Source organism: Lolium perenne, chromosome 6, assembly GCF_019359855.2.
Source record: "Lolium perenne isolate Kyuss_39 chromosome 6, Kyuss_2.0, whole genome shotgun sequence".
NCBI lineage: Eukaryota > Viridiplantae > Streptophyta > Magnoliopsida > Poales > Poaceae > Lolium > Lolium perenne.
In genome coordinates this window covers 166,950,072-166,973,689 of record NC_067249.2, presented here as the reverse complement: position 1 = coordinate 166,973,689, position 23,618 = coordinate 166,950,072, and the positions used below count along the sequence as shown (strand labels likewise).

General features: G+C 40.2%; 1 long non-coding RNA gene across 6 annotated transcripts; it reads left to right on the top strand.

Moving 5' to 3' along the window:
• The first annotated feature begins 665 nt into the window (after window positions 1-665).
• Window positions 666-5,259, top strand: LOC139832834 (uncharacterized). 6 transcript variants are annotated; one of them, XR_011747429.1, is made up of 8 exons: window positions 666-815; window positions 922-1,000; window positions 1,086-1,393; window positions 1,675-1,739; window positions 2,237-2,418; window positions 2,515-2,626; window positions 4,196-4,316; window positions 4,941-5,259. It is a non-coding gene; the product is annotated as an uncharacterized lncRNA (long non-coding RNA). The 6 variants fall into 6 exon arrangements; XR_011747428.1 differs by having other exon boundaries at window positions 4,924-5,259; XR_011747427.1 differs by having other exon boundaries at window positions 4,901-5,259.
• The last annotated feature ends 18,359 nt before the right edge of the window (window positions 5,260-23,618 follow it).

The window sequence follows — 23,618 nt, the reverse complement described above, 5'->3', positions numbered from 1 at the left end:
TTTAAAAATTATTTAGCCACGTTATACAATGTGTAAATTGTCGCAAATTCCACAGGATCGTGCGCCAAGGCGCACATCTAAATCTAGTTTTAATAGAGGGGACCACCCCATGTGGGAAAAATAGGTGAGAGAAAGTGTGGAGAAAGAGACTAGCATGTGGGGACTAGGGGCTGCATGCATGCATCCGAACGCTGTTTTTGTGTCCGACGTCCCCGGTAGAAACTCTATACGCGATTTTCACCATTTCTTGTCCGCTAAATGCTTCGTTGGTCCGAGCCGACCAATGCTCCCACCTCTCCCATCTCTCCCCTCCCTGGCCACTTCCGAGCCGCCGCCTCCTACTCCTCTTTCGATTCCCCGCCACTACGCTGCTCGGTCGCTGCCCTACGTGCGCCTGCCAAGCACTAGCCCCGCCCTAGGCTTGGTCGTCGGTAGGGAGCTGGGTGGCGGCGCCGTCGTTGGCATGGAGGCGGGACAGTGAGCAGGGGGCAAAGAGGAGGTGACGACCATGTCGACCACGGTCTGGAGGTCACCAGCGGATAACAGAGCGATCGCTCACGCCGTTCCTTCTCCGTCGACCTTCAAAGCTGCGTGGTTCCTCCGCAGCCGCCGCGCCGCCCGGACCTCCCAACACCGCCTGACTCGGCCAGGGGACGAGCTGGGTGGCTGGATCTCCCAGCGCCGCCACGGCTCCTGCTGGAGGGCAAGCCTTTTCCGGTGATGGGCTTCAGCGATCAGCGGTTCCATGGATCTCCCAGTTGCCTCACCATCGCCTCCAATATACAAGGGGTCATCGCAATCTCCACTGCCAAAAGGTGCAATGATTGTTTTGTTGCTCTATTAGGATTCGGTGTGGGGATTTTTTTCTTACAACTTCCATGTGGGGATTAGTTAATCAGCTCCTGGTGACTTACGTTGCAGAGAGACGAGGAGATCCCACGGTGACCATCTGGCCATGGAGCGGGTGGTGCTGGGGCGTTGTGATTCCACTATTCTGGAGGTTCATGATTTTGTCCCTGTGCCAGTAAATTTTAGCCCCCGCCGCCTGATGGTGCGCTCAACTCAAATGCCCCACTCCACTGCAGCCTGCAGGTGCGACGGATGGCAGCGGCAAGGAGTCCTGCAGCCGGTTTCATCGAGGACCTCCGGTTCATGTTCAAGGACGACGTTGCATACCATCTCTGCGTGCCTCAGCCAAGTCACCGCCCAGGATCTTGACAGCGGGGCACACAGGTTACTCCTAGGTTCAGGGTGCTGCGTCAGAGATCATCTCCCAATGCCTCAGGAGGAGCGCGGCCGCGGGCCATCCGCCGCTGCTTCTCACCCTCGAAAATCATGACATCCTTCCTGCTCGATCTAACCTCGAGCAGCTCCGTTCTACATTGACCTCATGGTATGGCGATCATCTTTTTAAGCTCTTGATTTAGGTTCGGGTTGTTTTAGTTGTGATCTCAAAGATTGATTCGGGGTTCATGTGGAACTGCAAAATCCTTGTGGGATCTGTGGTTTGTGGTATTTATTGGGTGCAAAAATACATGTGCTGATTTGGTGGTCTGAAGTGACCACCACAAGTAATCATGTACTATATGATTCAGTTTACTCAACAGTCAGCATATACCCAATTAATGCAAATTTTGAGTACCTCTATGCAATGAATTACTTTGTATATTTCAGGCTGACCATGCATTTCTTTGCTTCCATAGAATCCACTTTTCCTGCCACGTCTCAGTTGCCACAAGGTAAATTCTGTTGTTTTTTTTTTTTCATTCCAGTTGGTTAATGTTCCTGCCCTTTACAGTGGCACATCTAATTGGGCCAGATTATTAGTTTACTTTGATAAAACGAATTGACATCTTACCCTATTATTGATGTCAAGATATATTTCAATTTATGTTTTCCATGGATCAAATTTTGTTATTTCTATGTTCTGCTAGCTATAGGAGATCGGCTAATCTTCGCTATTTTTTTGCGACGAATGATGTTCTAGGTTATATCAATATACAACTTCTCTTGCAAATGCAATGTATACCATCTCATTAGAAACTAATTAAGATGCCACTCCCCTGCCTCATGGTTAGCCAACAACATTTTTTTTGGGCCATGTAAGATGATTGAGATTTTCAACTTCACTGAACTTCAAAAACATGATTTTTTTTACCTGTCTTTCCTACATGAGTCACATCTCAGTACTTTTACTTTTTTAAGTGTAGGTGCATTTCTGTTTGTTTCTAAATAGGCGGTTTCTGCTGCATCTTACATGTCAAGTTTAGCAATCATCGAGCATGGGCAAGCGGTAGTCACTGAGGCGCCGTCGCTGCTCGAGATTTGGTTCGTCTTCGACGCTGCACGCCGGGAGATCATGCATGTTAGATCTATATGCCACCCCAATCACCTGATATGCTGTTTCCACCGCCAGAGGTGAGGCAAAATCCTCCTATTATCATCTCTAAATTGGCTGCGATTTCTGTGATTGGCATGCAGGGTTATGATTGAAATAGTAGTGATCGAGTGCAGTCAGTGTTTCAGGCTCCAATGTAGACACTCTTTCCTGTGATGGATGCACGGATGTACTGAGCGTGAGTTGAACTGCCCAACTGGACAGAAATCCAGTTTTAGTAGTAACAAGGTTTGTCAATTTTTCATATGCCACTATTTCTAACACATCAATAGTTACCTAGAGGACACATTTGCTCAAATGCAAGAAAGCTCTATGATAATCACATCAATAGCATGATTTCAATCCAATATCGATGTGCAAATAGGGAAATGATACATACTAACTTGCTAGATGATTTTTTTTTTTTAAATCCTGAATTGGGTTTGTCCAGTTTTCTTGTCAGACTTGCATTTGCGAACAAACTTTATTTGCTTTTTTCATCATATTTTACTGAACGGTTGTTTATCTAATTCAAAACACTTTCTATTATTGTTTGCTCTCAACACTCTTTAGGTGCCATGTCAGCATTCTAGGGCTGCGTACAATGATGTCATAATTAATTTTATTCTGTCAGTTAATTTATCTCCTTACTGTTCATGTGCAAAGATGCTTAGCATGTTCACCACACATGATCTTCTTGAATTGATGAGTTGCCAAACCTGAGTCAGGGATCATTGTAAAAAATTACTTCTAGGTGTATTAGCATGAAATCATCTGTATTAACTTTGCCCTGCTTTCTCTAAAATAGTCTGTTGGTTTTAGCACCACATAACTTCACATGTTAAAACATAGATAGGTACTCAACCATTGCTTTGCTTATTGAGGCAATTGGCCATTTTGCCTACTTACCTATTTGAGTATTTTATCTTATTGTCTAAATTGCTTCAGTATGTCAGTGTTTTCTTTCAAATGTCTTTTAATTTTCAAAACCTTCTTTGCCAAATTATTAATTATAAAAATAAGTATATAATATCTGCTATATTTGGATGATTTGTTCTTTACAGAAAGAAGTAGGTGCATATTTTGGATCTAGGTTCAACCACTCAATCCATGTTCTCCTGTAGAAAAAAACTCAATATTCTTTTTGATTGATTTAATTTTAAAAAAGTTCTATGATACGAAGGTATATACATATGTATAATTTTTAGTGGTTTGCAACCTTTACGTCAACTGTTTCCGTGTAGCACTACATAACTCACAATTTGATCATACATCTCTCTCACAACTACATAGCCTATGAGCACGGATCAAAACATACAAATAGAAATAAATTGGATATCATTTCGAAAATTTCTGTTGAAGTGACCTATCAGTGCTATACAACTGCAGCTGGTCATGGGCAACTAATATGACCACTCAGTAATTGCTTAATAAAAAACTAATTTCGGAGAAAAAGGGAAATTGCCTTTTCAAGACCTGAAGAGCATGCATGTTTTACATTTGATAGTATTTTTCTATAGGCGCAATTGCAATTGATTCATCAAATTTGGACTATCTACGCATTTAATTCTATTTTGTAGCCGTGCTGATGGGCATGCTTAATACTGTACATGATAGGTGCATGCAAAGATCGAACAAATAAAGATTTTTCTATATTTGGACCTGAGCACATAATACTGTACATAATATGTTGCATGCAAAGATCGAACAAAAACCTGGCCACGTTTCACCATCGTTTCAAACACAACCACCGACCCTTATGTTACACTCAAGATTCCAAAAGCGTTCTGTCAGTACATCACCAGTAATTTTCCACAGAAAATCATGCTCGGCAACCCCGTTGGAGACACATGCAGTGTTCGACTGATGGAATGGAGGAACCACATCTTCATTGAGCACGAATGGGATGCGTTCACGGAGGACAACGACATTGTGAAAGGTGATACTCTGTTCTTTAGTTACACCTGATGTAGACAGCGAGATAGTTACCTATATGCATCAGGTGTAAGGTCAAGCCACATGTTCACCTAAATGTTCAATTAGTTGGTCCTTTTGACGCTGCCATTGAACTAATAGCTAATTGTGTTTTTTCTTTTCTAAGAGCCATATGTATGCCCTTTCAAATGAGTTGGAAATATTGCCAGTTCACAACAGGATGATGTTAGCCTGTAAGAAAATTAGGTGGTGATTTACCTCTCCCTCACTCTCACTTGCACTGATTCTTATATATCCCGTATAGATAGGCTCCTTTAGCGATGTTAGGTGCTTCACGGTAGCATATACTTGGTACCACTAAGCACTTGATTAATTTGTTCAATGCAACCTGCCATTTTGTTTGAGATCTGTCTTTTCAATTATAGCATGCAAGAATTACCCATACGACATACACCTACAATTAAAGAAATGCTCTTATAATCAGCTTCCAAGTTATTGGAATTTATTTTTTGACGATTCCATCAAGTTAAATACCCTGTACATTTCAGCTGCAAAAACTTATCGTTAATTGTTTTATTCTGCTCTTAGATTTGATGTGGGTGCCATTTTAGACCTTGATATATGTCAGGACATCAGCGACAGGGAAGAGAATGCAAGGATGCCTTTGGCGATCAGGTGAAGCTATAATTGTCACACAAGGGGAGAAAGTTTTTGGAAGAAACCATATCTATGCTGAATAAAAATTGTACTCTATATGTGATAGTATAGATCTTGAATTTTGCTCAGCAACTCCCATCTTCCCTTTGTCACTGAAAGGGGAAAACATGCCAGAGCAGAGATTTTTTTGCTTACAAATAAGGTTGGAACACAACCTCTACTTTATTTTTAAAAATTATTTGTAGTTTTTGGTGGCTCGCCAGAAAATGTAAACACTATTTGTTATTCAACTCATGTTTACAAGAAAAGCGCGGCGTGCCGCCGCGCCATATATTGCTAGTTACAACAATGCTCTTCCTTGGTCTGCATTGGTCAAAATAGGATATAACTTGTTTTAATTTTGATGAAAATACTAAATCTACCATTTAAATATTTGAAACATTTTCAAGAAGACTCCCAAGTTTCCATCTGAGTGGATCTTGGTGGATTCACTTAACCATAATTTCTTATTTTCCTCTGTAGATATACAATTTTTTGCGAGTGACTATAGATATACCTTACCATAAGAAATTACAAATTATCACAGCGAGTCAGATGTATCTATAACTATAAGGCGGTTTTGCTGCAATTACCATACAAGTTGAACACAAACATACGGAAATTTTCGCAGGCAATACAAATGTCATCATCATCATCATCATTAAAACCTTTTTCCCAAGCAAATTAGGTAGGCTAGATATGAAACCCAACAGAAAAGAGAACCAAAACAAGGAGAAAGAAAGAAAAAGAAAAAAGAAAAAAGAAAAAGAAAAAAGAAAAAAAGAAAAAAAGAAAAAAGAAGAAAGCAGAAAGAAGAAAGAAGGAAAAAAAAGGAAAAAGGAAAGAGAAAAGAAGCGAGTGACCTCGGTTTCGGCACATGGATCGCTGATCTCCATGCAGTTCTATCAAAAACCAATACAAATGATTGTACGAAAAACTATGTCTCCCACATATGTACTACATATAGCTTTTTTTAATTAAGGTAATACTGAAAAGCTGAGTAGCCACGATGAAATTCATGTGTGGGCAATAACCTGTTCACTCATTGCAGATATCCAGGTAAGAAGGAAAATTTTGTATAGCCATGCATAGTGTTTTGTCCCTAAGTTATTTCAGTTGACAGTCATATATCATTTTCCTCTACACCCGAGTATTGAGCTAGAATTTAATGCCATTAGATATCCGTTTGTAATGAGCATGTGACATTAATGAAACTAGCAAGGTGGCCCATGCAAATGCGAGGGCATCATTTTTAATTTAACTAAAAGTGTTACTCCCTCTGTCACAAAAAAAGATGCTTACTTTTTTCTAGATACGGATGTATCTACAAACTAAAAATATGTCTAGATATAATCGTATTTAGATAAACTTGAGCAACTTTATTTTTGGGAATGAAGGGATTATTTATCTTTGCATTTTTTTTCTAATTCAACCTAGTATTGCAAAAAAATACACTATATTTTAGGCACATAAATTCTATCATTATTTTTGTTAAATATTAACATGTTATTAGGAAATAACAAAAGAGAATAAGAAGAAATATGTATGGACCTCAACGGGTGCCAACTAACTGGCATTTTATGTTAATATAGTATCTCATATGCCTATAACTTATCATATTAGTAAGGGTAGAATCATAACCACAAAATATGAAGGTCCATGAAATCAAATACATGAGCATATTAATCCTAGAATGACTCTCCAATAGTACAACAACTATCCAGTAAACCCTTGGCTCCTAGTTGCTTCAGAAACTAACTGCCACACTTAAGATCACAATAAGAACTAAGCTTTGTTGTTTTCCCTATTTAATATTCAGGAGCATGCTATAGGACGCAACAGCTAGGTTGTGTGTCGACTGCATTAAGATGGTGATCTCTCATCTTTCACTTGTGAAAATAAAATTCTTTAGTTTATATGGGACATGTTCCAGTTTAATAATTAGCCAAGTATGTCCTAATCATAGTGGAGCAAATATGTTGAAGGTAATTAATATGTTGATCTAGTCATTTTTGAGTTCCATTTTCAGTTCTAAGCATTAAATATATACTTTAAAGAAACAAAATAATACTTGTAATCTCTCAGTTCGTGTGTGATGAGCGAAAAAAAATTGTATGCTAAATTTCATCTCTTCACATATATGGTTTTTTTATCAGACCATAGCATTTGTGTACTCAAATCGTGTTATAATTCCTATGCCGCTAAGCGAATCACACGGCACGGGTGTGCGTAGGAATACCTGGACGCTCACATTTCACTTCTAGATGGGTGGAGGCGTGCGTAGGAATAATTGCACGCTCACTTTTCACATCAAGATGGGCATAGGCGTGCGTAGGAACACTTGGACGTTCACCTTTCACATCGGGATGGGCGGAGGTCTAGGAAAAAGTACTAAGGTAACACACATCTTTTCCACCGCGCCACTAAAACATTCAAGCGAAGGAAACATAAGAAATTTTCATCATAGGTACTCGGGTATTTCACCGGTGCCATAAAAGGACCGCCACACCACATGAGTGTGCAAGAAAACACAATATATAAGAAATTTCTTATGTTTCCTTCGCTTGCAGGGTGTCTCGATGATCGTCAATCACCATAGAAGGATTGCTAGCTTCACTAAGATATGTGCACAAGAGGTGCGAACACAATACATGTGTGATTGTCATTGTTTTTTCTCTCATCCATGAGTAAACTCTTAGGGCTTTTAATCTATGCATCTCAACCCTTTGTTTTATGTTGTCTCAAAATCAAAATTGCTAATTCCAGGGTTGAGGTTGACGTAGTTTTATGATATCAACATGCTAAACCATACCTAAATATAAATTACGTGACAAAGAAACTTATCAGGTCATATGTTTTTTATCTTCCATATTAGAAATATTCTATAGCGACTTTGATATGGATGACTTTGATATGGACGTGGATTTGGTGCACCCAGGCATACTGGTGCCTTCTTTTAGAAAACAAAATAAAAAATTTACATTTGAATTTTTAAATTTCAAAAAATTATTTCAGGGATACGTATACATGCTTCATATATTCATGCAAATTTTTGGAAGAAAAATCATTTTTTTGTGCTCCAAAAAAACAAATGTTGACTGTATATAGGAGTAAAATACGTATTTTTCGTCAGAAATTTGTCTTTTTATATGTTCCAAAATATAATGTGTTTTTAAACGAAATTTCTGGAGTAAAGTCTTGGATACATATATCTAGCCATATATTTTACGGCTAATTTTTGTTTTTGAAGAGTTGAAAGTATTAATTTAAAAAATTTGAAAAATATCTCTCTAGATACATATATCAAACTGGAATAGAATCCTAGAAGACCTCGTTGGTCACGGCTAATCCCGATCCGGGCTGACCGTATTTCCCAAGTCCTTATTTCCATAAATTACATGATGCGGGCCTAAACTCTTAGGTAGCAAACTTAAATCTGGATTGGGCTGATTTAGGTGTTACACGTTAAACGTGACATGACATATTATGTGTTTCCACAAAATATATTCTTGTACGTAAAATCTTTAAATCCTATCCATTAAAATTATTGATCTAATGGTTAAAATAATTCTGATGATGTGGATCAACGTAGTGTCTCTATTTTAGACCCACGTATCTTACTTTTAGTATATAATAGATGAGCATCCTCTTCCATTTAATATTTTGTGACCTTGAAAGATGAAATGTAATTATGCATTCTAAACCGGATACATTATGTGAAAGAACGAGATGTCGCCTAGAGGAGGAAGGGGGGTGAATAGGCGTTTTATAAAACTCTTACGAATTTGGCTTGTAAGAATACGGAATTAAACTAACGTTTATTTTACAAGCACAAATCCGAAATATGCTATGCTCAACTAAGTGCAACAACAACAACTATAGCTAAGTAAGATATGCACAATATATATGTAGCACAAGTGATAGCAAGATATATGTATTTCAAGCACGATGGCTATCACAAGAAAAGTAAGCTCAGGTATAGAAATAACCGGGGCACACGGAGACAAAGATGTATTCATGTGTTCCCTTCCTTTACAAGAAGGTACTCACGTTTGTAGAGGTGAGGGTCCCACGAAGGATTCCCCAACGCCACGAAGGCTCACCTTATTCTCCGAGCCTATCCCACGAAGGAATAGCCCTTTCCTTATGGCTAGCTTTTCCTCCACTCCGGAGATGGCAAGCTCCACAACCACTTCACAAGCTCCACGAAGTAGAAGCCCGAGTCCCTTCACAATCTTCCACGAAGAGGTCACCAAGACACCAACCAAGCCAACTAGGAGGTCACCCTCCAAGAGTAACAAGCTCACGGTCTCTCACTCGAACAAATCGTGGTGAAGAGTTCAACACTATGCAATGATGCAAAGCAATAACACTAGAGGTGTTCAAATCATTCACACTCAAATCCCACCAAAGCAACACAGTACTAGGGAAATGCATATAGCCGCAAGTGTTATCGCTGGCGCGCCAAACTAGACATGCGCCGGTGCAGTTTACCGCCGGCATACCTCATGTTTTTATGCGCCGGTGATAAAATAATTCCAGATCCAAACCAGACCGAGCAAATACGGCCGGCGCGCTAACCAAATGGTGCGCCAGCAGGAAAGTAACGCTTCCGGCGCACCAAATTGGCATGAGCCAGCTATCTGAGGGCAGCTTTAGAAAAATAAAGAAACGCTCTGTATAATTATATTATGTGTGTTCCTCTCTTATCTCTCTCACGCGAGACAACGCACATACACCACACGTCCCTATCTTCTCTCTCCCTCACGCTAGACACGATTTTTTCTATCTTCTCTTGGCGGCGCACCTCCTCCGGTCTGCCAACCTCACGAACTCGCCGCCCATCGTGCATGCTCCGGCGTCCTGGCCATGATTTGCAAGCGGAGCCCCCTCCAGTCCAGGGAGGACGCGACTCCTGTCTAGCTCGATCGCATCGGCCTCCAACTCCCTGGATCGAATCCGAGGTCGAAGGGGAGAGTAGTGGTCGCGGCGGACCTGGGGTCGGCGGGGAGACATGAGGTCGCGAGCGGAGACAAGGCTGCCGACCTCACGCCCTCGCCGCCCTCACACCATGATCTGCAAGCAGATCCCCCTCCAGGCCACTGAGGATGTTGCTCCCATTCCGCATCGGGCTCCAACTCCCCGCATCGGAGCTGAGGTCGAAGGGGGAGCCGTGGTCGCGGGCGGAGCCGGGGTCGGAGGAGAGAGTTTAAGTCGCGGGCGGAGACGAGGTCGCTTTGCAGACCTCCTACGCACTGTCGCGCTGCGCCTGGTCGTCGGGATGGCCACTTCCCTCAAGTTGGAAGCGCACGCGGCGCGCGGTGCGTTCCCGATGCTAGCGCTGGCGGTCGCCGCAGAGGTCCACCTCTACATCGACGGCGCCGACAAGGTCACCCCAGACCTCAACCTCGTCAAGGGCCGCGCCTGCTCGCACCTCCGCGAGAAGGTGATCGAGACCGAGCGCTGGAGGCCGCTTCATCTTCATCGTTGACGAGTCTGAGCTCGTGCCCCTCCTCGGTTGCACAGGCGTCGTGCACGACACCCCGCGCCAGGGGCTCTCCTTCGTCGTCTAGGACGGCCACGGCGGCGAGGGCAGCGAACGACGGTGCGGCAAGGGCGGTGACACGGAGCCATGGTGGACACTTGATTGTTTTTTCCATTTATTTTCAAGGTGTTCTCTGTAATTTTCCTTGCCAGTTTTGTCTGCTCCGTAACCGTGGAAGCACTTATCACGTGAACAGACTGCCACCATGTGCAGCGATGCAGGGCATTCGGCCAGATTTTTTTTATTTCGAAAAAGACATAGGGCCAGCGCACCTATTTTGATTCACCTGTAGTATGCCATGTATCCCTGGAGAACTAAACTGTTCGCCGGCGGTAAACTAGTATCACCGGCGTGTTCCTGCTGGCGGGCGCTGGTGCGCCGGCAGTAGCCAATTTTGGTTCGCCAGCAGTAGGCTATTTTCTAGTAGTGACAGATGCTAGGATGAGATTAGAGAGGAAGAACAAAAGAGAAAATCAACAAATGACTCCAAGATCTAGATCCCAAGAGTTCTCCTCACTTAGAGGAGGAATGGATTGGAGGAGGTTGTAGATCTAGATCTCCTCTTTCAGATCCCCCAAGAATATGCAAGAATCATAGGAGGGAAGGGAGAGGAAGCAAGCTCAAGAGGTTCAACAATGGTGGTCAAGAATATGCTTAAGAACCCTAGAAAACAGTTGGGGAAGAAGCCCTTTTTATAGCCAAACGAAATATGACCGTTTAGGGCAGGTCTGGGAGTTTTTCGTGCAGCCTGGCAGGATGGCCTAACACGCCGGGCCCAGGGACCGGGCGACGTGGTGGGAGAGCCGGTTAGGCTGGGCCAAGGACCGGGCGGCCCTGAGAGCCCCCTGGAAAACGTCCGGTTGGCACCAGCGTGGGAGCCGGTCTGTGCCGGACAAGCCGGTGAGACAACCAGCGCCACCGGGCCAAACATGAAAACATGTGTTTACAAAAACCGTGATAACTTTTGCGTCTGGACTCCGATTTCGATGATCATGGGTTTGTTGGAATCAGAACAACAAGCCCTACAACTTTATGCATAGAAACATCATTGTCCACCCACGGAGTAAAAACCAGAAGATGAATGTTTGGCCTATCTATAAAAGAGACACCAGTAAAACCTCCAAGCTCGAAAACGCAATAGAAGAAGCATATGGATTCCGTTTTTGATGAACTTGGGCTTGTTGTGAAGCTAGAAACAAGCTCAAGAACCTCACACAGATAAACACCAAGAAGAAATAAGATTTATGGAATGCAAAGCATGCAAAGGTTTGAGCTCCCTAAGACGATGTGATCAAGTTACCCAACCGAAAGCCCCTCTTGATAGTGCGGATATCTATCCTATAATACGGTCTCCCAACAACCACCTTGAGACCGGTAAAAGGAAAACCTAGCAAGGACATACCTTTGCCTTGCGCATCCCGCTTGATCTTGATGATAACTCTTCAAGCTCCACTCAAGTCGGAATGCCTCACTTCATCATTGTTGCTTCGTGAAGACTCACAAATACTCCCCCATACGCCATGATGGGAAAGCTCCATTTATGCACATATTCACATGTACATTATCACCAAATGGACGACAAGCTACAAGCATATGATCCTCTTGAGATGCTCAACTTGAACTTGCCCAACTCAACCTTGATGACGATCACCACTTGACGTCATCCTCTCATGGGCTATATGAGATCTCACTTTTGATGCATGCCCATGGAAAGATACCTAACCCACATAGACAACACAAGGGCACATATATGATGGGTTAGTTCATAAAGCATAATTGACAAGGCTTACCATTCCACATGACTTCACGTGGCACATTCTTCATGCTTCATGTGTTGACCAAACTTGAATCTATTCTTCACTCTTTGTATTGGTTAACCTTGTATCTTCTCATGCTCTATCGTACTATTTTGAGGTGTATAAAGAATTCTTCATTTGTTTTCATGCTCTAAATCTTAGTCAACCATAGCTCAACTTATGAGACTATCATGACATCGACTTAGAGCCATAACTTGAATTCTTCACTTGGAATCAGGCACTCAAGATCTTGATCATTCATTGCTTATCACATAAGCTAAAGCATGACTAATATTGAGTTCCACATAAGAACTCCATCTTCATTTCTTCTTCTTGATCATATCACATATATGTCTTCAAATCGATGATCTTGATGCCAATACGCAAGGTACATCTTTATCTTCATGGCATCCATACTTGAATCCAACACATATAGTACCTATGGAATATTCCTTCATATAAACTCAATGAAAAGATTTGTCCATAGGGGTTGTCACTAATTACCAAAATCACACATATGGACAATATACCCTTACAATCTCCCCCATTTTGGTAAATGATGACAACCACAATAAGAGGGTTTATATAATGAATATTACAAACAAGTATGCAACTTATCCGAGAATAAGTTGTATACAAGAGGTTTTATTTGATATGGTCAAGTAACACGAAGGTACTAGCCCATAACAAAACCAGCTCTACTCACACAACTACAACTAATGCAGGGGATGTGAGTAGAACCAACATATATATAGCAAACTCCCCCACAATGTATGCACATGTGATGAACATGAATTCATTGCATACATTCTCAAGATTAACCTTTGGGATAGTTTCCACATATACAACCATGAAAGACATATAAATATGGAATGCATGAGAGGTAGAATACTTAAGCACAAACCAAACTTAAGTATAAACCATTTCCCTTAAACCCTCTAAACTTCTCCCCCATTGGCAACAATTGCCAAAATGGGTGAAAAATTTAGAAATCCAATATAATGTGAGTTCCTCCCCAAGGCGTGCACTTCTCATAATTTGAGTGGAATCAAATGCACATATCCAATGACGAATACTTGAAGGAATTCAAACTATATTGAGGATCAAAGATTGCATAAAGATAACATGGTGAAATAAGCTTCAACAAATAAAGCAAGCAATCAAAGATCCAATTTGACAAACAAAGATATCATGATAAGAGAGGTATAGTGCTCTAAATGAAATAAGAAAGCTCCCCAAGGTTCGTGCATAAATTAGAATAGTTGCATTTGAATACAATATGCACAAACATGGAATCCTCACTCCCTCTATATCATTTAGAACACAAACAAGATAAAGAAGATAACTTTAGTCCAAAACATTTATGAGATATGAGTGCATGAAGAAAAGATAAAATTAAGCCAAGCGCTCATAAATCAAGTCTTTACCAACACCACTAAAACCAAAAGGATAAAAAGATGGTCGGCAAAGGACAATGATATCAAGGTGATGGATTAACGCTCTCATGTATATAAGTTTCTAAAGTGAACAAGATGATCCATAAAGAAACATGCACACACAATAGGTTAATAAAATAAATAAGACAACATATCCAAGATGAAGTCATAAAATATACCAAAGGATGTTTGCTTAAAAGCATATATAGCCTATGGCTCCAATTTTCACTTATGGTATATGAATGAACTTCAATCAAGAAAATCTCAAAAACATCACAACTAACAATAAGGGAAGTAAAGCTAGTTGGAATGTTTAGAGAAAGGCAACAAGTATCAAAAATAGGGATTCATTTCACAATTTCATCAATATTGCACATAAGACCTCTTCGAGGAATTGATATGCAATAAATTGCTAGAAGGCATATTTGGGACAGGTGAATCATAAACATGATTTACATATATTCCCATCGTATGCATCTTCTGAAATTACTAACATGTACAATAAGAAGTTTTATTTAAAAATGATTTTTCAAAAACCATAATATTTCCAAAATAAAGAATTTCATGCCAAGATGCAACCTACAAGAGGTTGGATGCTATATGAGTATGCATGAATAAGATACTTGTTACCGATATAGCAATGGCATGATGTAGTAGATAAGAGTTCATCGATCATCCTAGCTTGACTCCAATTCTCATATGGTGACAACACCTTCCTTATAGATGAGACAAGCCTCCATTGCATTTCCAATGTACCTAAAACAACATTCAAGTACATCTTGGTCCCCAAACTTATTGGGTCCAAAATGGTTAGACTAATCACAATACATAGGACACACTCCATATAATATGTGCATATTTAGAGATGAAATTTGAATTTCATGCACATCTTAGCCATTTAGGATTTGATGGAGTAGACCCTATATATTGGATCGAAGAAAGCAAGCATGCTACAAGTATAAACAAATTACATATAAGCATGCACAAAGACTTTAAAGATCGAAGAAAGATACACTTTGGATAAAATACCAAATGAATTAAAGAAGGCATAAAGATGTGCCTAAACAAATTTGTTGTCCAAATTATATCAAAGAGGCAAATCACAAAAGATTTGTTCAAAAAAGTTCAACAAATGAACTAAGTAGAAAACATTGAGCATAAAAGATGAATAAAGCCACACATGCTCAACGATTTATCTCATTCAAGCAAATAAAACATGTAAGAAGGAATGAGATATCACACTCCCAAAAGAGTAAGGTTCGAACAAATAAACCAAACCCTCTACACTTTTCACAATGGCACAATGTACCGTAAAGAAAAGGTTTGTCTTCCAAAACAAACACTTGATATGAATTAAAAGAATTTATCAAAAGATTTTTCAAAGAGACAAGGAAGACACATGGGAGAAACAAGCTTTTCTTGGAAATAAAATAAGGCAAGAAGATGCAATCCAAGGTGAAGATGATCCATAAATTCAACCACATACAAGATTATCAATTGTCAAAGACAATGACAATATTGGAATTAACTTTTGGTAGTATATTTCAAGGATTCGAGATCAACTTCACAACATGCATATGGTTAAAGGTATGAATTAAGAACCATGCACAAATAGAGATTCTCAAAATATCCAATCATGCAAAGCAATGATTATAATAACTTGGAGCAAACGATTTTCCAAATAAGATTTATAGATATGTCTTTGAGAAAACCGCACCAAAAATCTCTTACTCAAACAAAAACCAAAAGATAAGCAAACAGAGCTTTTAATAAGAGTGATATTGTTTGAGAAAACATACCACCTAGGAATAAGATAATTAACAATATCAACTCTAAGTGGCAAATAAAACGACAATCCAAGATGAAGATGATCCAAAGATGTTACCACATACAAGGTTATTAATTGTCGAAGACAATGAGAATATTGGAATGAATTTCCGGTGGTATATTGCCAAGGATAGAAAGGATCAACTTCACAATAAAAGGCATAGGATAAATATATATATAGGATTAAGCACTATGCACGGATGAAGATTCTTGATAGCTTCAACTAGTCAAATAATCATGCACAACAATGATTAGAGTAACTTGAAGCAAACGGTGTATTTGAGCAAAACCACACCAATACTCAAACAAGAACCCATAAGATGAACAATTTTTTTTTAATAAAAGTGGAGCTTGTTTGAGCAAACATGCCACCTAGGAATAAGATAATTAAGAGTATCAACTCTAAGGGGTATAACCTCATATGCTCACATTTTCTAGGCCTGTAATATGTACAAAACATATTACTCCCCCATAATGTGATAAAACATTTCTTCTAATCACGAGGCAATTAAAAATTGACTAGAGACGATTAATGAACATTTTAGAATTTGAATTTCTCACGAGTATGACACACCACATAGTGACTAGATAATATTGCAATATCAATACTAAGTGGTGGTACACATGTACACGCATTTTAAAGAAAGAGAGATGCAGATGGCATATTACTCCCCAAAATGGGATGTTCCATTAGTCACTCAAAGAGAGCTGATACGTCTCAAACGTATCTATAATTTCTTATGTTCCATGCTACTTTTATGATGATACTCACATGTTTTATACACACTTTATGTCATTATTATGCATTTTCCGGCACTAACCTATTGACGAGATGCCGAAGAGCCAGTTGATGTTTTCTGCTGTTTTTGGTTTCAGAAATCCTACAAAGGAAATATTCTCGGAATTGGACGAAATCAACGCCCAGGGTTTTATTTTTCCACGAAGCTTACAGAAGACCGAAAGGATTACGAAATGGGGCGACGAGGCGCCGCCACAACAGGGCCGCACAGCCAAAAGTGGTGTCGCGGCGCCCTGGCGTGTGGGCCCCTCGTGTCGCCCCTAAACCTACCCTTCCGCCTACTTAAAGCCTTCATCGCGAATACCCCAGTACTGAGAGCCAGGATACGGAAAACCTTCCAGAGACGCCGCCGCCAATCCCATCTCGGGGGGTTCAGGAGATCGCCTCCGGCACCCTGCCGGAGAGGGGAATCATCTCCCGGAGGACTCTTCATCACCATGATCGCCTCCGGATTGATGTGTGAGTAGTTCATCCCTGGACTATGGGTCCATAGCAGTAGCTAGATGGTTGTCTTCTCCTCTTGTGCTATCATGTTAGATCTTGTGAGCTGCCTATCATGATCAAGATCATCTATTTGTAATGCTACATGTTGTGTTTGTTGGGATCCGATGAATATGGAATACTATGTTATGTTGATTATAAATCTATCATATATGTGTTGTTTATGATCTTGCATGCTCTCCGTTGCTAGTAGAGGCTCTGGCCAAGTTGATACTTGTAACTCCAAGAGGGAGTATTTATGCTCGATAGTGGGTTCATGCCTCCACTGAATCTGGGACAGTGACAGAAAGTTCTAAGGTTGTGGATGTGCTGTTGCCACTAGGGATAAAACATCAATGCTTTGTCTAAGGATATTTGTGTTGATTACATTACGCACCATACTTAATGCAACTGTCTGTTATTTGCAACTTAATACTGGAAGGGGTGCGGATGCTAACCCGAAGGTGGACTTTTTAGGCATAGATGCATGCTGGATAGCGGTCTATGTACTTTGTCGTAATGCCCGATTGAATCTCACTTTACTCATCATGATATGTATGTGCATTGTTATGCCCTCTTTATTTGTCAATTGCCCAACTGTAATTTGTTCACCCAACATGCTATTTCTTATTGGAGAGACACTACTAGTGAACTATGGACCCCGGTCTAATTCTTTTACATCTGAATACAATCTACTGCAAACATTGTTCTCTACTGTTCTTCGCATACAAACATCATTTTCCACACCATACATTTAATCCTTTGTTTACAGCAAGCCGGTGAGATTGACAACCTCACTGTTAAGTTGGGGTAAAGTATTTTGATTGTGTTGTGCAGGTTCCACGTTGGCGCCGGAATCCCTGGTGTTGCGCCGCACTACACTCCGTCACCAAGAACCTTCACGTGTTCCTTGACTCCTACTGGTTCGATAAACATTGGTTTCTTACTGAGGGAAAACTTGTTGCTTTACTCATCATACCTTCCTCTTGGGGTTCCCAACGGACGAGTGCTTTACCGTCACAAGGAAGCTACTTTGTAGCCGTTGCAATCCAACAACCACGCGCAAGCAGCTCTTTTTCTGGCGCCGTTGCCGGGGAACGAACGGGAAAGCTACACCACAGAGATTTCTACCTCCCACGTCAACCACGCGCCAGTTGTGGACAGCAAGCTCTTTTTCTGGCGCCGTTGCCGGGGAGATCAAGACACGCTGCAAGGGGAGTCTCCCACTTCCAATCTCTTTACTTTGTTTTTGTCTTGCTTTACTTTATTTTATTTACTGCTTTGTTTGCTTTCTTATATCAAAATACAAAAAGTTAGTTACTTGCTTTACTTTATTTATTATCTTGTTTGCGTTCTCTATATATATCAAAAACACACAAAAAATTAGTTACTTGTATTTACTTTATTTCATCATGCTTTCCTCTAAGTTCACACTGAAAGACATACCGGTAGGACAAGGGTCTATCATTGGAAGATATAATATAGAAGAATTTTTCACTCATGTTAGTATGGTTGAAGATTTTGAAGATAGACACTTGGTAGAACTTGCTCCTACTTATGAAATTGCTACTGCATCTTTAGTACACATGTTGGAAGCTAAATTTGTTAATCTCAATCCTATAATGCAACATATGTTTCTTACACTCTCTGATATGGAAATGGGAGAAAAGAGAGATTTTGTTTTAGAGGTCCTTCTTAGAGAATTTGGTGATATAGCTAAAGAAGCTAGAAAAGTTTTTATTAAGCATAAGAGGCTTGGCTTTTATACCGATTTTGCAAAAACACTTGAAAAGATGGACATGGATAGATTAAAGTACACTAAAAATGTCAATGGTGAGGGAGAGATTAAAGTACCTGTACCTAGTAAACTCCTAGGAATGCATGAAGCTCTAGAAAATAACTATGCTTGGCTTGTTCCTGAAAATTTATTTGATGAGGATAGTAAGCCTAGGAGCAACGAAAAAGGAGTTACTTACATAGACAAGATACAATGCATTGTTGAGAAAGCTCCCAACTCCCCTGGTAATAATAATAATGTTTCATCTCTTGATAATACTTGATTCACACTTTCTGCGCCTAGCTGAAAGGCGTTAAAGAAAAGCGTTTATGGGAGACAACCCATTATTTTACTACAACACTTTTGTTTTATATTTGAGTCTTGGAAGTTGTTACTACTGTAGAAACCTCTCCTTATCTTTATTTTATTGCATTGTTGTGCCAAGTAAAGTCTTTGATAGTAAAGATGATACTAGATTTGGATTACTGCGCAGAAACAGAATTCTTACTGTCACGAAATTGAGCAGCCCCGTCTGTAGGTAACTCAAAAAATTCTGCCAATTTACGTGCGTGATCCTCAGATATGTACGCAACTTTAATTCAATTTGAGCATTTTCATCTGAGCAAGTTAAGTTCCCCATAAAAATTCGTCTTTATGTACAGTTCTGTTTTGACAGATTCTGCCTTTTATTTCGCATTGCATGTTTTGCTATGTTTGATGGATTTCTTTGTTCCATTAACTTTCAGTAGCTTTGTGCAATGTCCAGAAGTGTTAAGAATGATTATGTCACCTCTGAATATGTGAATTTTTGATTATGCACTAACCCTCTAATGAGTTTGTTTTGAGTTTGGTGTGGAGGAAGTTTTCAAGGATCAAGAGAGGAGGATGATACAATATGATCAAGGAGAGTGAAAACTCTAAGCTTGGGGATTCCTCCGTGGTTCATCCCTGCATATTTCAAGAAGACTCAAGCATCTAAGCTTGGGGATGCCCAAGGCATCCCCTTCTTCATCGACAACTTATCAGGTCACCTCTAGTGAAATTATATTTTTATTCCGTCACATCCTATGTGCTTTACTTGGAGCGTCTTTATGTTCTTGTTTTTATTTTTGTTTGAATAAAATCGGATCCTCGCATTCTTTATATGGGAGAGAGACACGCTCCGCTGTTGCATATGAGCACATATGTTCTTAGCTTTATTCTTAATGTTCATGGCGAAGGTTGAAACTGCTTCGTTAATTGTTATATGGTTGGAAACAGAAAATGCTACATGTGGTAATTGGTATAATGTCTTGAATAATTGATACTTGGCAATTGTTGTGCTCATATAGATCATGTTTAAGCTCTTGCATCATGTACTTTGCACCGATTAATGAAGAAATGTTGTAGAGCTTGTTGACATTTGGTTTGCATGATTGGTCTCTCTGAAGTCTAGATATTTTCTGGTGAGGGTTTGAACAACAAGGAAGACATTGTAGAGTCTTATAATGCTTGCAATATGTTCTTATGTAAGTTTTGCTGTACCGGTTCATACTTATGTTTGCTTCAAACAACCTTGCTAGCCTAAGCCTTGTATTGAGAGGGAATACTTCTCGTGCATCCAAAATCCTTGAGCCAAAAACTATGCCATTTGTGTCCACCATACCTACCTACTACATGGTATTTCTCTGCCATTCCAAGTAAATACTTCATGTGCTACCTTTAAACAATTCAAAATTTATTATCTCTTATTTGTGTCAATGTTTTATAGCTCATGAGAAAGTATGTGGTGTTTTATCTTTCAATCTTGTTGGGCAGCTTTCACCAATGGACTAGTGGCTTCATCCACTTATCCAATAATTTTGCAAAAAGAGCCGGCAACGGGGTTCCCAGCCCCAATTAATTAACCTTCATTAATAATTCTCTTCACATGTTGATTCATCAGTAAGCAACTTAATTTTGCAAATAGACACTCCTCCATGGTATGTGAAAGGTTGGAAGGCACCCGAGGATTCGGTTAGCCATGGCTTGAGAAAGCAAAGGTGGGGAGGAGTGTCACCTAAATAAAACTAAAATAAATAGACACTCCTTCTGATGGGATTCGTAGCACAGAAAACAAAAAAATTCCTACCGCGAGAACGCAATCCAAGCCAAGATGCAATCTAGAAGATGGTAGCAACGAGTGGATGAACGAGACTAACCCTTGAAGATTTCCAAAGCCTACAAGAGGAGGCTCTCGTTGCTGCGGTAGACGATCACTTGCCGCTTTCAAAAGCGCGTAGAAGATCTTGACGGTGCCACAATCGGGCAGCACCTCCGTACTCGGTCACACGTTCGGTGTTGATGACGACGTCCTTCTCCCTGTTCCAGCGGGCAGCGGAAGTAGTAGATCCTCCTCGGAATCCCGACAGCATGACGGCGTGGTGGCGGTGTTGATGGAGATCTCCGGCGGAGCTTCGCTAAGCATATGTGGGAGAGGTGGTGGAGGAGAAGTAGCTAGGGTTTGGGGAGAGGGGGCTTGGGCGCCGACCCTCAAAGGGGTGCGGCCAAGGTGGAGCCAAGAGTGGCCGGCCAACCCCTCCCCTCCTCTCTTTATATAGGTGGAAGCCCCAAGGATTAGGTCAAAAGTCTCCGAATAAGACCCCAACATAAACCTTCCATATGACCAAACCTAGGGGGAGTGGGACTCCCCCCTTTCCTTGGTGGGGTGGCCGGCCACCATGGGGAGGAGTCCACTTGGGACTCCTCCTCCCTTAGGCTGGCCGGCCAAGGTGGGTGGAGTCCCTCTGGGACTCCACCTTCCATGGTGATTTCTTCCGAACTCTTCTAGAACCTTCTAGAATCTTCCAGAAAATACCGGATCATTTCCAAACTTGGAAAGTGACTTCCTATATATGAATCTTATTCTCCGGACCATTCCGGAACTCCTCGTGATGTCCTGGATCTCATCCGAGACTCCAAACAAAACTTTGAACTCCATTCCATATTCCATATCTACTTAAACGACATCAAACCTTAAGTGTCTCACCCTACGGTTCGCGAACTATGTAGACATGGTTGAGACCTCTCTCCGACCAATAACCAATAGCGGGATCTGGAGATCCATAATGGCTCCCAGATATTCAACGATGACTTTAGTGATCGACTGAACCATTTACATACGATACCAATTCCCTTTGTCACGCGATATTTTACTTGTCCAAGGTTTGATCATCGGTATCTCTATACCTCGTTCAACCTCGTCTCATGACAAGTACTTTTTGCTCGTACCGTGGTATGTGGTCTCTTATGAACCATTCATATGCTTGCAAGCTAATGTAGACGACATTCCACCGAGAGGGCCCAGAGTATATCTATCCGTCATCGGGATGGACAAATCCCACTGTTGATCCATATGCCTCAACTCATACTTTCCGGATACTTAATCCCACCTTTATAACCACCCATTTACGCAGTGGCGTTTGATGTAATCAAAGTACCCTTCCGGTATAAGTGATTTACATGATCTCATGGTCGAAAGGACTAGGTAACAATGTATCGAAAGCTTATAGCAAATAACTTAATGACGTGATCTTATGCTACGCTTAATTGGGGTGTGTCCATTACATCATTCACATAATGACATAACCTTGTTTATTAATAACATCCAATGTTCATGATCATGAAACTATGATCATCTATTAATCAACAAGCTAGTTATACAATAGGCTTACTAGGGACTCCTTGTTGTTTACATAACACACATGTATCAATGTTTCGGTTAATACAATTATAGCATGATATATAAACATTATCATAAACACAAAGATATATAATAACCATTTATTATTGCCTCTTGGGCATATCTCCAACAGTCTCCCACTTGCACTAGAGTTAATAATCTAGTTTACATTTGTAAAGATATAACACCTTGGCCTTCCGGTGCTTTATCATGTTTTGCTCACGGGAGAAGTTTTAGTCAACGGATCTGACATGCTCAGAAAACGTATGTATTTTGCAATTCATTTGCGTCTCAACGCATCACTCATTTTCCAAATGAGTCGGCATAATCATATATGTTCAGTCCTCTGGTGAAACCTTAATTCCACGGTCTGAAATATGTCACTAATATTGTCATACACAATATAGCTTCAAAGTTCTGACACTATCAGAACTACACCAAGTTCTCAAAGAACTTCTCGACTTTAACATCCTCAATCATTGTCAAAACAATGACATACTCTGCCTTCTTCTGCAGAATCCGTCACAATATTTAGAACACATCTAAATCTAGCATAGACTTATTCTAGCTCATTGTGCTACCTTTTAAACAACACTTAGCCTAATTGAGATTGAAATTTATTTTTATATGTGACCAAACTAATATCGGTGCAACACATTACAACGATTTGTTTGTCATTACCCCATACAAAAAAATATATATATCATCGGTTCTTCTAAAGTACTCAAGGATATTCTTACTGTTATCCAATGATCATCACATAAATCATTCTGATATATGCTCATAACTCTTTAGAGCACAGGATATCTGATTTTGTACATATTATTCGTGATCTAAAATGACTCATGTGGTTTTACTCATTGAGTGTCAAATACACTCAAGTTTTGTTAAACCTTGAAAAGAATACCTTCTTTAATATTTTATATTGAACTACTTCAATATTCATTCTATGTACTTTTATCTTAAACTTATTATGTGTTTCAATCTATCTTCATAGATCTTGACACTAAATATGTTTCAGTTCATATCCTTTCATTTAATTCTCAATGAAACCTTTTTAATCAATTATATAATTACATTATTTATAATCAACGATATGTCATCTACATAAAGTATTATAAATATGTCTCAGCGCTCCCACTTAATTTCTTGCAAATGCAAGCATCTTCATCGTTTCTGATGAAATCAAAAAACCTTTGACTATTTCATCTGGTGAAGATTCCAACTCCGCGATACTCACTTCATCCAAT